Source organism: Falco cherrug, chromosome 14, assembly GCF_023634085.1.
Source record: "Falco cherrug isolate bFalChe1 chromosome 14, bFalChe1.pri, whole genome shotgun sequence".
In the NCBI taxonomy this organism is placed as follows: domain Eukaryota; kingdom Metazoa; phylum Chordata; class Aves; order Falconiformes; family Falconidae; genus Falco; species Falco cherrug.
The window spans coordinates 3297497-3312584 of record NC_073710.1 but is presented as its reverse complement, the minus strand read 5'-3'; the positions used below and the strand labels follow the sequence as shown (position 1 = coordinate 3312584).

Genomic DNA, 15088 nt, shown 5'->3' with positions numbered 1-15088 from the left:
TAAAAGCAGTTTTTAGAGCTGAAAAGATGCAAAATCTGAAAATAAGTATTCAGACTGAATTTTTGGCCTTTGTTAGCATTAAAGCACTGTTGATATCTGATGGAAAAATTACATTGCAGTGATAATTACTTCTCTGTTATTCTATGGATTCATTCAGCTCAATAGTGTTAAGATACTTGCCCTTCTAAAGGCTAGCAACAGATTGAAATTGCTCCTTGGTACTTAAAAAAGTTGCCTATAAAAATCTTAGGATATTCTTTTTAAAATAGGATCTAATATTTACACAGTATTTGCATAGCATGCCCACATTGTGTTTGTTATCTGACAGACAAATCTCTTGTGATACAATCATTGTTAAGGTTTTATTCAGGATCCATTTTTTTCCCCTTGAAGTACTTCCATATTCATGGCTGCCATTTTGCCTAATTTATGCCAAGCTGTTTAAATAATGTTTTTCCCTCTTCTGTGTTCCAAATCATAAATGTCTATCCAGCATGGATAGCACTGTGTATCAAATGCAAAGCCGTTTGTCCGTCTTCTCCTATCTGCCTGTCTGCCCTCCTTTTCCTCTCTTTCTCTCAAAAGCAGTACTGCTGCAGAAAAGTATCTCCTATACGGTTCCAAAAAAACCCCAAAATGTAAAGTGCTATAGGGACTGGGAAGATGTGAAGTGAGGTAGAAGTTACAACCTCAAAGGAAGGGCCTCTTATTTGGAATTATTTCAATAAGTCACAACCCAAATCTTAATATTTTTGATTTTGCTGAGCAAAAGCCAAACATCTTTTTGAGTCCAAATGTCTTTCACACAGTTCTCTGATATTCGCACTATCAAAAACCCTTTCTAAAATTGGTCATTTATCTAGTATAACTGAAAAGCTTCCCATCTAGTTATTCATGCTATAGGACAACGGTTGTACTGAACTTTGGGACATTTTAAACATTTTATCTCTACAATGTCATCTTAAGTAAAACATTTGGCAGACTTTAGAAAACCATACAAGAAACTCTCAATTAAATCATGCCTTGTCACTAACTTCTTGAAAGCAAGTAACCTTTCATGAAGGTTTTTAATGGGGATTTTGCTGAACCACTTAAGAAAATCATCTCGGAATGAACACTCACTATTTCTGTGGCAACCCATCATTTACGTGATTACCCAGAAGGGTATTTTAAATATCTCACAGACAGAAAGTGGTAATGTGTTCCAAAACAAGGAGCTTTTTACTGATGGCTGGCAGTGAAGTGTGTTCCTTGATACCTATTTTAATATATATAAAAATAAACTTTTCCGGTATTTTGAAAGTAACAATCTAACTCACAAATCCATCATGTTCAACGAATTCAGAACAATTTCTCAGCAGGTTTAAAAAGCCATAGAGCTCCTACTTTACATTAAAATATCTGACCTCTTAATACACTTCATTCATTCATTAAAAAAAAAAATCTTTGTTTTATACCTGAATTTCCCACTTTCTCTACAGTCACTTAAATTTCCAAGTTATTAAAGTATACATCTTTTGATTGTGTTGAGTGATAGATCTGTAGGCACCTGTAAGTTCCCCCACCACTGGGCTATCCATAAAAATAAATATTAAGCATAATTTGGAGAGCTTTAAAGCCAAATGCAAGGACAAATTTTTAGATTTGCTGACAAATCATTGTTTTAATGTTATTTGTCTCAAGCTTTAAACAGAAGCTGTTCATGCTCCTTCTCTCTGTAAGGGCAATTCAAACACTAAAAATGAAGGGAAATAATCAACAAAATCTGAGTCCTACGAAGAAGGTAGCCCATTATCTTGAAATAGCTGTAATCCTCAAAACCTGGCAATACTTGCAAGGGGAGAGAACTGCCAAAAATCAACTTCGGCGATTACACTCACTAATTGATACTAATTTCAGTTCTGATTAAATGGCAAGCCCCAAAATCAAGAAGGGACAAGCATTTAAAAAAATCAACATAATAAAGTAGTAATCACTCAAAAGTACAAACGACTAATCAGAAAAATGCTTAAATTTAGTAACTGAGCTGTAAGTGTGTTTCATGCACTGGGCGTATGCTGATTCTGTTTTGTTTTGTTTTTTAAATAAAGGGGAATGACCCCTTTACTGGGGACCTTTATATAATATATAAATCCAGTAATGAAGGAATCTGTCCGCATTCCCAAGGATGGACAGTGAAGAAGAAGGAATACAGATGAGTGTACAGCTCTCAACAGGAGGATCAAAAATCAGTCATTTTTATTTATCCAGTGAAACCAGGTTTGTCGTATCTACTACACCTCATTAAAATTGTTCACAGGACAAGAGCGTGACATGCCCTGCTGTCTCTGATTATTAGGGCAAGGCTAATAACTATCCTTGTGTTCTGTTGCTCACTTGGATGCTACAGTTATCCTGGACTTGAAAAAAGATAACCATTCTTACAGAAATCTGAAGCAGAGTCTACTACTCTGGATAAATACACTGCTTAAAAATTGACAGATCCAACCATAATTGTTCAATTTGCTGAGTGACAACAAGCTCTGAAGCTGAAAATAAATGTTTGACTCCTGCTTCACTGTCTTTTGTACACTCTACCAAGGAACACAATAATGGATTGTGTGCCCTCAACCTAAGCTTATGTGTTTTCCTGTAGTTACTCTCTAATTATAATCATTCACTTTTACCTGGTTTTCCACTAAGATCTGCAAAGACCTCAAGACATTTGTCAGCTGGGCTTTGAAATGAGATCACTTAGATTTCTAATGAACAAATAAGAGAAAGGTTGAGAGAGAAAGAAAAAGACCAAAAAAATAAATAGATTTCAGACTGCTTTCCAACACTGATGAGGTAGAAAAAACCCCTTACCTACAAACCTGAAAACATCTTGCTCCCTGAAGATATCATCCACATACTGGATAAATCACTCACCTTGGTCACCTCAAAAGAGGTAACAAAACCTCTTATGATTTTGACCTTAGTAAAATTTTTAGCACTATTGTTGTCTTGAATATAAACTCAGAGCTGAGAGAAAGATTGAGAGAAAAAAAGTACAAAAAAGGCGCTTTATTGTAGTTATTTTTAACTCAACATTTTCTAAATACAGTCTGCTCTATATAGTTGATTTGATTGCAATTTGTATTTGTGAAACCTTTCAACAACATATCACTTTTGATAAAAAAGCTTGTAGTTAAAAGCATAAAAGTGATTAAAATGAAGTTTCTGGTGGTAGCCTGAAGAAAGTTTTATTGGGCTGTACCCAGTAACAACACTGAAACGGTGTGTCTGTCCGTCCCGTCCCCTCCCCCCCGCCCTTTAGACTGCAATAGAAATAACCTGTCATGCTCAAAAATGTTCTTAGATTGTAAGTATTGCTTTTTTTTCCCCTGCTAAAGAAAGATAATTCTCATCCATACCAATAAAAATTTCCCTCCATAAATTATAGGCAGCCTCAAGCTAACTTCATGTACCATAAATACCAAATGAGAATACTAACTGTCAAGTACTAGATGTCTTCATGTCTTAATCTATGGTAACTTGCCTTCCGGTTGTATGGTCCAGTAAGTGATTTAAAATCAATTTTATAAGGCTGTAATAATGGTTTTATACACTACAGGCCTTCAGTTCTTGATGGTAAGCTGAATTTAGAAGCAATTGCTATTCTCTCGTCATGCAAATCCAAGTAATATTGAAAGTCAGGGTTTATAGGCATTATTTTGACTGTGTGGCTAGGAAGCTGAATTAAATAGTATTTTTATTTTTACAGATTTGATGTTCAATTAGCACATACCTTTTCCTAAACTTAATTATGGAGTCATGTCATGTTTGCCTGCCTTTCAGAAACAGAGACTTGAAATGCCACTCCATTAAAGAAGTTAAACTAAAGGTGCAGCAGAAGATTAAGGGAACTTGGTTTTTGGCAGCTTTGCCAGTAAAATATTTTTCATGATCAATACAACACTATTAATGGAAGACCAACCTAACTTTATTCTCCTGATTAACTTTTACTTCCTAATAGTTCCAGATATGGTATAGTCATAATGAGACCCCTTATCCTTCCTTCTTTGCTGACAGCAGAACAGTCAGTATAATCAGTTCTCTTTTCTTTACAAAAAGGACAGCTGCCTTATGATGAACAAGGCATAGATAGGTCTTTCTCTCTTACAAAAAAATATTCCTGACTCAAGTTTTTTTGCTCTTCATGTAGGCTCCACAATGAGGGTGTTATGAGCCACAGCATAAAGGTAGACTGAAAAATTAATTCCCCACTGTGGATACTAATAAATGAAAGTATACAATTAAATCATATTATAATTAAAAAAATGTTTTCATAGCAGTGACAGAACAGAAATTGCAGGCAATAATTCCAATACTTACCCCATTACCTTAGTCTTCACTATAGCTTGCTTTCTCTGCTGGTTTTGTTCTCTGCTTTAATTCGCTTACCTGACTGCTTTCCAACAATACCACATAATTAGAGACACTGCACTGTGCCCCATTTCATTTCTGCTAACACGACAGCTGTAGTCACCTTCTGTGAAGTCAACTCAATCATCTTCTTGCATTCCCCAATTCTTTGAGAATTACCAGAAAATGCTGGACTGTCTAATTAGTGCCTTTTAGCATTATTTTCTGACATTTTGCCTTTCATGACTCTGAAATCTTGCACATCTACAACTATTTCACACTTTTTTGCTCCTGGTTTATTAACTGATACTCTAGAAGCAATTGCTTTCTCAGTTCAGCCAGTTTTTTTCTGTGTATTTGATATCTATGCTTCAATAATGATAAACAAACCATTACAACTACATGCATAGAATACTGTGCCATGGTATCTCATACTGATAAAAGATTTAACTTCAAATGGCAGAATCATGAAAGAGTTATGCAGGACATCTCAAATCAGTTTTCAGTATTCTCTATGTGAACTAGGTCTAAAAAAAATTTCAAAACCTTGTTTAGATAGTGACTGCTTAAGGGCAGATCAAGGTTGTCTCTAAGAAGGATTTTTTTAAAGCGCTTGTTGCATTTTTGAGTAATTACCTTGAATTTATTCCTTTATATATCCTTCTTACTGTATATGACTGTGTCATTTATTTTAGCTATACCATTTGGCACAATCTCTGCTTTTCTATTCTGTTATCAATTAGACAGAGATTCTTCTTCCTTTATTTCAATTTCTCAGTTTATTTCTTTGCAAGGAAAAGAAAGGGTTGACCCTGTATGGTTATAGTTTATCTAGGATGAGAAAATGGAGGTAGCGAGGATGAATCATGACATCTGCTGTTCTTTCACTTAATGAAAGAAAACCTGTGGAAGCACAATTGGGCAATCCTTAGACAGAATGATCAGTGATCCTTCAGTATGTCTAATTAAACGTTTACTAAGCCCATCAATAAGAATTTGGATGTATAACAAACTGAAAAGAAGCAACACATTGAGATATCTGTAGAAAATAACATTAATAATCTTTTCTTGCTTTCCTTCATAAGATAGATGAACTGCTCAGATAAACACAGAAATTTGATTGAAATTGGGAAGAAATTTAATCTTCTCTCTGGGTTTCCCTGAATCTGTTTTACATGTGCAGGAAAATGGGAGTCTGTCTGCAGGGTAAGCAGACCGGTTGCTGCTGACAACAGCACACTACAGCTGCTGTTAGCAGAAACTAGGATCCATGAATCCAGTTATTCAGCTGTACTTGAATAGCTGACAACTGCCTGTGTTAAGATCTTAAAGAACTTTTCATATTTGATTTGATAAATGTATTCCACTTTTACTTCTGTATAGAATCATGTATAACTGTAACAAACTTAACGAAGGCAGTCCAAACTCCAGTTTCAAAGGTAATTCCCAGGAATTTCTATGTGAGTTTGGAAGCAAAGTGATGTTTGTTCTTCTATTTTGGTGCTCAAAAAGTTACAGTTCAGAACTGGGGGTATGAAAGAGAAGAGGAGAGTAGGAAAGATGTGAGATCTGAGGTTTGGATTAACTAGATTACCTGCAACTTGTATAAAATTGCTTTGGTCCTTTAATTGAAAGATAATCTGAGCTGTGTTACTGTTTGAATAATACATTTAATTATTCACAACTAGTTTGAAAGTATTATGCATGTGTTTCTATTTCAATTTTTCTGCTTTGCAAAGCAGAAAATGGTTATTGCTTTAGTAGGACCCTTTCAGCTGACAGAAGGGCAAACCTGGCTTCATTAAGATTAATGGTGGAGGGAAACAAAAAGCAATGAGCAGGGAGTTGTAGTGGCTCTCCTCCACATTAGCACCAAAAGGCTTGCTTATTTGTTGTCTTGTAATTTGGGAGTGCCCACAGCTGCACATACTACTGAAGGTTTTCCTCAACTATACAGTTTACCTCAATGAGGCTCTTTATCAGTGCAAGTTTCCTACTGCCTCAGACACAGCATACACTCGCTGGAGAGGGCACTCAAATAGCACACCAAAGCCCTACTTTTGAGGAAGTACATTCTATTCTTACTTGAATGTGAAGGAAATGACAAAAGGAAGAAATTGTTTTGCATTATTTGTTCTTCACTATACCAATGACTAATTTTTAAGAGTCAGTACTGAAAGTGAAGCATTTGCCTTATAGTTCCATACTTTCCACACCTACAGTTCGCTTCCATCAAATAGAAGTTGTAATAAATTAAATACTGTTTTAAACTTACCTACCAAACTTAGCTAAAACTGTATTACGCTGAAAAATTCCAGTTAGGGAACTGAGGATACGTAATTCTGTTCTAAGTGAGTCTTGTGGAAACACTGGGGAAGGTACTTCAGGAAGCAATTTAGTAGTCATCATTTAGCAAAGATTAGAACAATTATCAAACAGCTGTATATATTTCACAGACTTTACTTACACCGTGATCAAGTTAGTACGCTGGTGGCATATAATGTAGTACCAGAGCAGGCATCCCTTACAACACAAATCAGACAGTGCTTTAAATCCAAGAATCACTAAGCAACATGTAATATCAGGGTCAGTGTCAACTTCTCACCTTTTCAGGATACCTGCAGAAGTGAACTTGCTCAGTAGGGCTGGGTGATCAAGTTGCTATCAACAAAACCCATTACATTTAAGAACTATCCAAGAAAGCACCTGAAAGGGGGTGAGAAATCATTATAATCTCTACCCAATGAAAAAAAGCAGTAAACCTAACTTCTTCTGCATCACTAGCTTAGAATAAACCACACAGGAATGAAGACAACCTAAAGGAAGGTTTTGCTAATGTAGCATAAATAAAACACACTGCTTAGTTTAATTTGATTGTCCTAGCTTTCTGTCATATTGCTTGCAATACAGTTGCTAAAAAACCAACCTAGCTGAAGGTTGGACGTCAGGGTTTCAAAGCAGCAATAGCAGGGGCACACATGTAACCCAAACATATAGGAATCTGTATGTAAGCCTTCAGCACCTTTCAACGCCACGTAATTCAGGGCGAGAGATGGGCTAGTCCTCAAACTTCTAAATTAACTTGTTAATTAACTTTTCTTAAACAACTCTTGAAAGAGTCTTCTGTTGTGATTATTACCAAAAGTGTACATTAACTTCTAACTAAAACTGCACTGAATAATGGCTTTTTCTTTTGATGAGCAAGTAAATAGGAAATCTGCTTGGGAATAATTTATAAATGAACCAATACATTAACTAACACACCCTGCTTCATAAAATGCTTCATAACTATCTGAAGAGCTCTGTATAAGCATTAGTATTAGAGATGCCTTTCTGAAAGGCAGCTGCAATTGGGTTACAGTCGGGTTTGCTATGTTTTTTACAGGGCTTTGCATTTGATTAGCAAGGCAGAGTCCTGACTGTTTAGCTGCTTACGTGTATCTTCTAGCTTGTGAATCTCGGTGAGAGGGAGGGCGGGAGGGAGCACAGCTTTCAGGACTTTCTCAAAGACCGTAAGAACTATAATATCACTTTTTTGCCCTCTCCCCTAAGCAAGCCCCTAACACCGCAGGGCTGTAATATCCCAAGCTTTTGATTTTAAAAAGGGGGAATAAAAGAAGCCAAACAACAAAGAAACGTTTTGAAAAGCCTCCACAAAGAGCGTAGCGACCCACGGAGGACGTACCGGCGCGGAGCAGCCCCGGCAGGGCGGGAGGCGCGCTGTCGCTCCGAGGGAACCCACCGCCGGAGAGGCGCAACGCCGCGGCGGCCAGGCGGGCCGGGGGGCAGTGGCCCCCTCACGGCGGGAGGCGCCGCCCAACCGAGCCCCGGCGCTCCGCCAGCCACGGGACTACAGCTCCCGGCCGCCCGCGGGAGCACGGCCACCTCCCCCCGCCGCGGGGGCGGCTGGGAAGCGTGGCCATTCCCGCCCTTTCTGCTCGGCCGCGCCCGCGCTGCCGGGTCTCCGCCTGCGGCGGCAGCGGGGCGGGGCGGAGCAGCCGCAGCGCCGCGCAGCGAGGCGGGAGGCGGGCGGCGGCGCTGCCCTCCCGCGCCCAGGGGCGGGGAGCGCGGCGCCGGCCCCGCCTGTGGCGCTCCGTGGAGCTGTTCAGCGCCCAGGTGCTGAGTCTCCCCCCGGCTTACGGAGGCTCCGGCGGCGCTCCCTGCCCACCGCTTCCCGGCGCGGCCATGGCCCCGGCGCTCAGCCGCCTCCGCCAGGCACTCTGAGCGCCCGCCCGCCCGCCGCTCCCCGGCGTGGATGCAGCAGCTCCAGGCGCCCCTGGCTCCGCGCGGGAACGCGGCAGGTAAAGGCTCTCCCTCCCCGCCCATCCGCATTGCATCCCCGCCGCCCCGCTGCCCCGAGCTGCCCGCGGGGCCCGGCTCCAGGGGCTTTTGCCTGCCCGAGAGCCGGAGGCCGATGGAGACGCGAGTTGCCTGGCAGGGAGCGAGCGCGGGCAGGGGGACCGCGGGGAACAAAGCGGTGCAGTGCATATGCTTTTTAAGTAGTTTCGTTATTTTGATTTCCGGGGGGGGGGGGGGGGAAGGGAAGAGAAGAGAGGGACGGCTGGTTAACTGCAAATATCCCTGCTTGGCTATATTCAGGAAACAAACCACCTAAATATATTGATTTGCTCTTGGAATCATGTTAGGCAGCAGAAAAGATAAAGGCAGTGTTTGTCACACAGGTAAGGTAGTGCTATAGTCAAGACTGCAAAATGGTTTCCTTGAGTACCCTCTCCTTAGCTGTAGTGCTCATACAGATTTTGCATGGCAAGAATTTCTTACTTACTAGCCCCACCAAAGAGCTAGGATAAGCAGCAGAAGGTTAGAGCCAGAGTAGCAGGCACAGTGTTTCTGTGAATAGGCATCAGGAAAGAGAGGAAAAAATTCCACTGTATTTAAGGCAAGTTACATCCTACATGAAGTCATTTACAGCCAAGCGTTGTGCTGCTATGCCTGATACTTAAGGCTTCCTCTTAGGGCTGGGTGATGAACGGGGAACTGAGCAAGCATATTAAACACCCATAATCAAGCAGCAAGTGTTCTTAACCACTTGTGTGTGTAGTAGCTTGTGTTGTCAAAGGATTGGTGAGTATTCCTTAGCTACCCTAGATAAAGTAGGCTGCAGCTGTACATATATATATATATATATATTTAAATCAGTAATACAGGATGACTTACAATTTTTCAGAGTGGCATGGGAAGGGGGAGGTTGGCAAAACAGAAACAGCAGTTTTCTTGGGTGTAGATAGTGAGAAAAGTTTAACCTAGGAGACTTCATGCAGCCAAACAAGGAACTTGCACCATTTCTGTGCTGATTTTGACAAGAAACTGAAGGACCAAATGAAGATTTTAAAAGTGCTTCCTTTAGAAAATCAAAGGCAGTCTAATTAGCGTACTCTTAATGCTTCTGCCCTGTATCAAGAAAGAATTTCTTTGTGTATAAGGCATCCCCTGCTTCCCATGGTAGTATATCATGTATTAAACCAGCAAAAAGAGCCAGAAAGGCAATTGCTGGGATCAGAAAGGCAGGTGTTTAAAACTAAGTTGTCGTGACTCACAGCAGTTCCCATGTTATTAAAGATTCTCCAGCCTGGATAGAAACATAGTTGTTCTCATATTTCATTGACTTGTTTTTTTTTTTTTTTTTTACTACTGATTATAAGGTTCAAGTACATAATTCATTTCCAGGATAGCATGCACTTAATTTGTTTCATATAGGCTGCACTTCAACAGTTTTTGTGCTTTACTGTAATAAAGGAAGGTGAACAGATTGAGTACCATCTCACAGTCACTGCACATCCAAAAACTCCCCATCCAGTGGGCACCTTGGACATGCAGAGGCATAACATCAGGCCCTTAAAAGCAGCCTTTTAGGAATTGAGTTAACAATTATAATAGCACATAACTGTAAAATTAAAAATAAATGTGTGCATATGACTGCATGCAAGGTAAGCTCCACGCCCTCCCCCCCACCCCCCCACCCCACCCCAGGCCAATAGAATTAAAAGATTTCCTGACATAGCTCCTCCCTACCTCTGCCTTTTAGTCTCAGCACCATAGAAGCCTCAGAGCACATGATCGGCTATGTGTGATTTAAGCTATACTATTGAATTTTTTCCATGGGGAACAGTTACTATAGAATGACAAGTCAACCATTTTGATCTTAACAGATCTAGCTCTGTTTAGTGATGGTAACCACAGCATACACTGCTTAACCCAGTCTCAATATCTCACTGTGGCAGTTTGCTTCTAATTTAAAAGGACACTGTTAAATCTTAAAATAGGTTCTCATTTTTGCGTAGGAATGAAAGAGGCTTAATACCAGAAGGGCACTGTAGACATTTCAGTTGTGTATTTTCAGTTGCTGCTGCCTGCAACAGCTCTTGAGAAGCCCCTAAAATATCAGAAGGGCTAAGCAGCATGCTCTGACCACACCCCTACATTGCCATAATTCATAAACTGAGACTCTTGTGCTTGCTGCCACATTTGTATTTTTACCTGGTCAGTGAGGACAAAGACAAAGCTGCTTTGTGCTAATAAAGCTAGTGCAGAATGCTTTTAATAATCTGATCTGGTCTTCCCAAAATATCTTAAAAAGGACACTTCTGTTACCCTGACATTGTTTATGCTAAAGGCTATTGCAAATGGAACATTTATGCTAATTACTTATATGTCAGCTCGGGCAATAAACAATCAATATTTTTCTGATTTAGGATCCATTGCAACTTTCCCTGTCCAGTTATGCATTCAGCACAGTACAGTAAATCTCAAGTTGCAATCTCTTTGTGGAAATGTTTATTTTAACTTCTATAGTAGACTGCTGAAGTCATGGAAATGTTTCCATTACACTTAAGTAAAAGCCCGTTTTTCAAAAAGACTTGCACAAAAAACTGACCTGGAAATATTTTCAACATTAGAGCCACAGTTATGGTCACAATATGCAGCAACATAGTAAGCGTTTTTTTTAAAGATTAAAAAAATCCTTATAAGCACAATCTGTACAAAAATGCTACAGTTAAAAATCAACAAGTGCTGTTGAAGAGCAGAGACTAGTGCTTTTTTACTGTTGTCTGTATGAGGGAGATTGGCAAGACACATACCTTTATGAAAGAGAACCGGGGTACCCTGCATTACTAAAAAGATCTTTTAATATGGTGTTCTGCTACCCGGATTATGGCCGAGATGGCCTAAATATTTTCTACAACTCTAAACAGAGAAACAAATAATTTTATGTATTGTATAGTTCCAATTTCCTGCTTGAATTCTAGCAATGTTTGGCATTAAATATAGCTAGACTTGACTTATCCCCATAAATATCTTTAAATTGTTAGTATGATACTCCCAATTCCACCCTTCACAGAAGATATTTAAATGCACAATGCAATAAGCAGTTACTGAACTCTTACAAGAGAGGGCCTGCTAACTCAAAAGGAGTAATCCCAGTGACTTGCTTCAAGTAGGAAGTAATAGTCTCAGTAATTTTTGAAGGTACAGCTCCTAACTTGCAAATATTTAACTATAAGTTTTAAGCATTTGTAGCAAGTTCTCTGCAATACTGAAAAGTAAACAGAAGAAAATTGTAGCTGCTCTCCAAGCATGATTGCTATAATCCTGTAGTTTTATGTATCACAGGTCAGACTCACTGTAAAATCTGGGAAAACGTTAGACTATGGTTGAACTATGCCATTGTTGTAAAAAGGAAGAGTCCGTAATTTGATCTGACAATATAATGCTGACAAAGCTTTGTGCAGAAATATTCAATTCTGTTTTATTTTGTCTTGAACAACAAGTTTCTGAGAAACATGTAGCTTGGGGACAGTATCTATGCAGAATTACAATGAATACAAGATCTTCCTTCCTGCTTAAGTTCTACTCAACTTTGTTTCTAGTGTTTGGGATGGGGGGTAAGAAAAAGATGGTGGGATAACGGACAAACTCTGCACATAAAGTTGTATTTATTCACTGGGAAGTAATCAGATTTTAATGATTCCCCACTTAATCATGCAAATACTACCCTTTGATGGCTATGCTGTCAGGGTCACTCAGATTTTACTCTAAAAGCAGGCAGAATGCTGCCATACCTTAATGAAGTGATCGGCAAACATCCTCTTAAGTCAAAGCAGAAGCAAGCAACTTCATGATTATAGGAAATCTCAGTGAAGGTGAGAGAAGCTGTGAAATCTCTCAGTCTTGAATCCTGTACTACAAATCTGAGGTTTAACAAGTATATTTAAAGAACAGAGAGAAAGCACTCAGTGTGTGAGCTGACCCCAGTCTCCTCAATGGGAGTGGATGCCTGGGCAGCATGCCTGCTGTTCTGCCTCTGTGATGATTATTCCCTCTGGCTGCTGGCCTACTAGGCTTCAGGTTAAATGCTACTTTGTCTTCTTCACTCACCTGCTATTCTACAGATTGCATAGATGATGTGCCTGGACTAGCACCTGTTTGCAAGAACTGCACAAAATAACTTACTCTGTCATTCTTCAGGTTTCTTTTTTGCTTTTTTTTTTGAGACTTGTCTGAGGCTGCTATTAAAAAGTTAGTGGGTTCCTTTTTTTACTTAAACCTCCTGCTACTTGTCCTCAAAAAAATGCAACTTCATAACACTTGCAAATACAGCCATCTTAGCTATTCCATATGAAACACACAGGACCAAATTCTTTAAAATTTCTGAAACAGCCAGAATTTCCATTAGCTTCAGTTTAAGATGGTTATACAGTCTTCTTTAGATTTGGACCCAAGATGCCTCAGGCATTATAAAAGAAGAGTCATCTATGTACAAGCATAGATGTACAAACTTATACATCTATGTACAAGATAGCCTGTCTGTCCATTTAGCTTTACACCTGCAGATAGGGATTATTCTTGCTTACATTTGCAGGTGGGGAGCAGCTCTGGTGACATAATTTGGTATCTTTACTTTGAATGTGCATTAAAATTTCAGCATTGCAAATACAGAGTGAATAAACATTAAATTGGCATCCTAAAAATATGGGGAAAAAAAAAATCTTAAAGGTGCCCTTTGTTAACATTCCCACAGCATATGTTTAAACTTGCACTTTGGAAATTAGCATGTGACCTATGACACAGCTCAATTACAGAACCAGAACAAGATTTAACAACTATTCAGTTCTGAGATCATTCAGAGTGCATGTTCTTCATATAATCAAGAGGATGTTTACTCCAGAAATATGTTACCAGAAAATGGGTTACAATTAGACAACATAAGCCGAGAAGTTCTGATTTAAATATGAAGTACACCAAGGCTCAGACTTATATCACTGTTTCATGGGAAAAATACCAAAAGATGCACTGTGAGTTCAGTGCAAACTGCAGAGAGCATGTGCTAGGCACTGTTCTGAGTAGCTGAATGCTGCCTTAAAGAATACACTTAAGGAAAAAGTTTAATGTGTTTACTGTATAATCACACCCTCCCCACTCCCTTGCCTGCTAAAAGGCACCAACTTGAACAGGATTCTGTTACTGTTACATAATTTCAAAGTTTAACTACATACAGCTCCTTAAATCTGAAAGCTGAGATAATAAATGGAAGACAAGTATTTTCTCTGTGCTACTTAAGATTTCTGTCAACTATTGCAACTCAAGCATAATCTATTTCAGTATTAACAATAGCAAAAATAACCTCCAAAGTGACAAGCCATATCTGCCACTCAAAAGTACACAAGTTTTTAATGTATTTTAGAAACTGACTCAAGGAGAAGAGAGAGAATCACAGGATTCCATCTGTCCCTCTTGACTATTTCTTAACAAGTTAACATTTGATTAACAGTTTTGCTTCAAATGTTTGGGGTTTTTTTGGTTCTTTTCCACCTATGCTGTGCTTCAAGTACAGTAGAAGCTATTCACTTTTAAGCAGAATGTCTTGCTTTAATCTCTCTGCCAAAAGAGGAGTTAAATAGTAACTTTACTCCCTTTGCTTACCCAAACATTGTCAAAGCCATGTTGGAAAAAGGGGTAAAAACCCGTAGACTCCTTTAGGGTAACTGCAAAGAGGCTAGCAGAAAGATCACTCACCACAGGAAGTTGTACGGCTTGTTTTCTTTCTTTACAAAGTAGTTACTGGATGGAGAAAAGGCAGTTTAATCCTGCCTGGGAAGAGGTAATACTACCTCAAAAAAATTAGCAGCTATCAGTTGAGGGGCTGTAGTTTTCTATACAGGCTACTCCACCCTTCCCCTATTGCTAGTCAGAACTGTCTGTCACTGATACCAAAATCAATGAGAAATTCTAATGATAAGTGAAGACACATCAAAATAGTAAGTGTGCCCTGAAACACTTCAAATATCACAGACTGGAAAAAAAAATTAATCAGTTCCTGGCTCCTCAGCACAGTTAACTTCCGTGAAATTGGTCCCGTCATAAAGATAAGAGATCAGAGTGTCATAGCTTTCTCTATAGAAGTGCTTCATCCAGCTCAAAGCTGAACTCCACTGATGACCCTACCAGCAGAAGGAAAAGCAGGGAGAGTCTAGAAAACACAACAAAGTCATAAGTATCTTATCCAAGCTAAAGAACTGGCAGAGACCAATAAAGATAGATAAGAATCTTCTTGATTTTATTATTTCCATGTGGGCTGGGACATGTTTGTAAATCTATTCAGAAAGTAGAAAAAAGGTTGTGTTCTCTTGTCCCCAGGAGTGAGAGCAAAGAAGGATAAAATCCATGTTGGAATCCCTTTGAA

At 39.3% G+C, this 15088-nt stretch overlaps 1 protein-coding gene and 1 long non-coding RNA gene across 2 annotated transcripts in view; one reads left to right on the top strand and one right to left on the bottom strand.

Moving 5' to 3' along the window:
* Nucleotides 1-8194, bottom strand: part of LOC129737354 (uncharacterized) — a 99671-nt gene extending 91477 nt beyond the window's left edge. Inside the window, exons 1-2 of the long non-coding RNA XR_008735121.1 lie at nucleotides 8072-8194; nucleotides 6992-7092 (exon numbers count right to left, since the gene is read on the bottom strand). This is a non-coding gene — a long non-coding RNA (uncharacterized LOC129737354). The remainder of the gene's footprint in view (nucleotides 1-6991; nucleotides 7093-8071) is intronic.
* A 188-nt stretch (nucleotides 8195-8382) lies between these two features.
* The window catches only part of SMPD3 (sphingomyelin phosphodiesterase 3), a 120802-nt gene continuing 114096 nt past the window's right edge, over nucleotides 8383-15088 (top strand). Inside the window, exon 1 of the mRNA XM_055726322.1 lies at nucleotides 8383-8687. The gene's annotated coding sequence lies outside the window, so the exon portion shown is untranslated. The remainder of the gene's footprint in view (nucleotides 8688-15088) is intronic.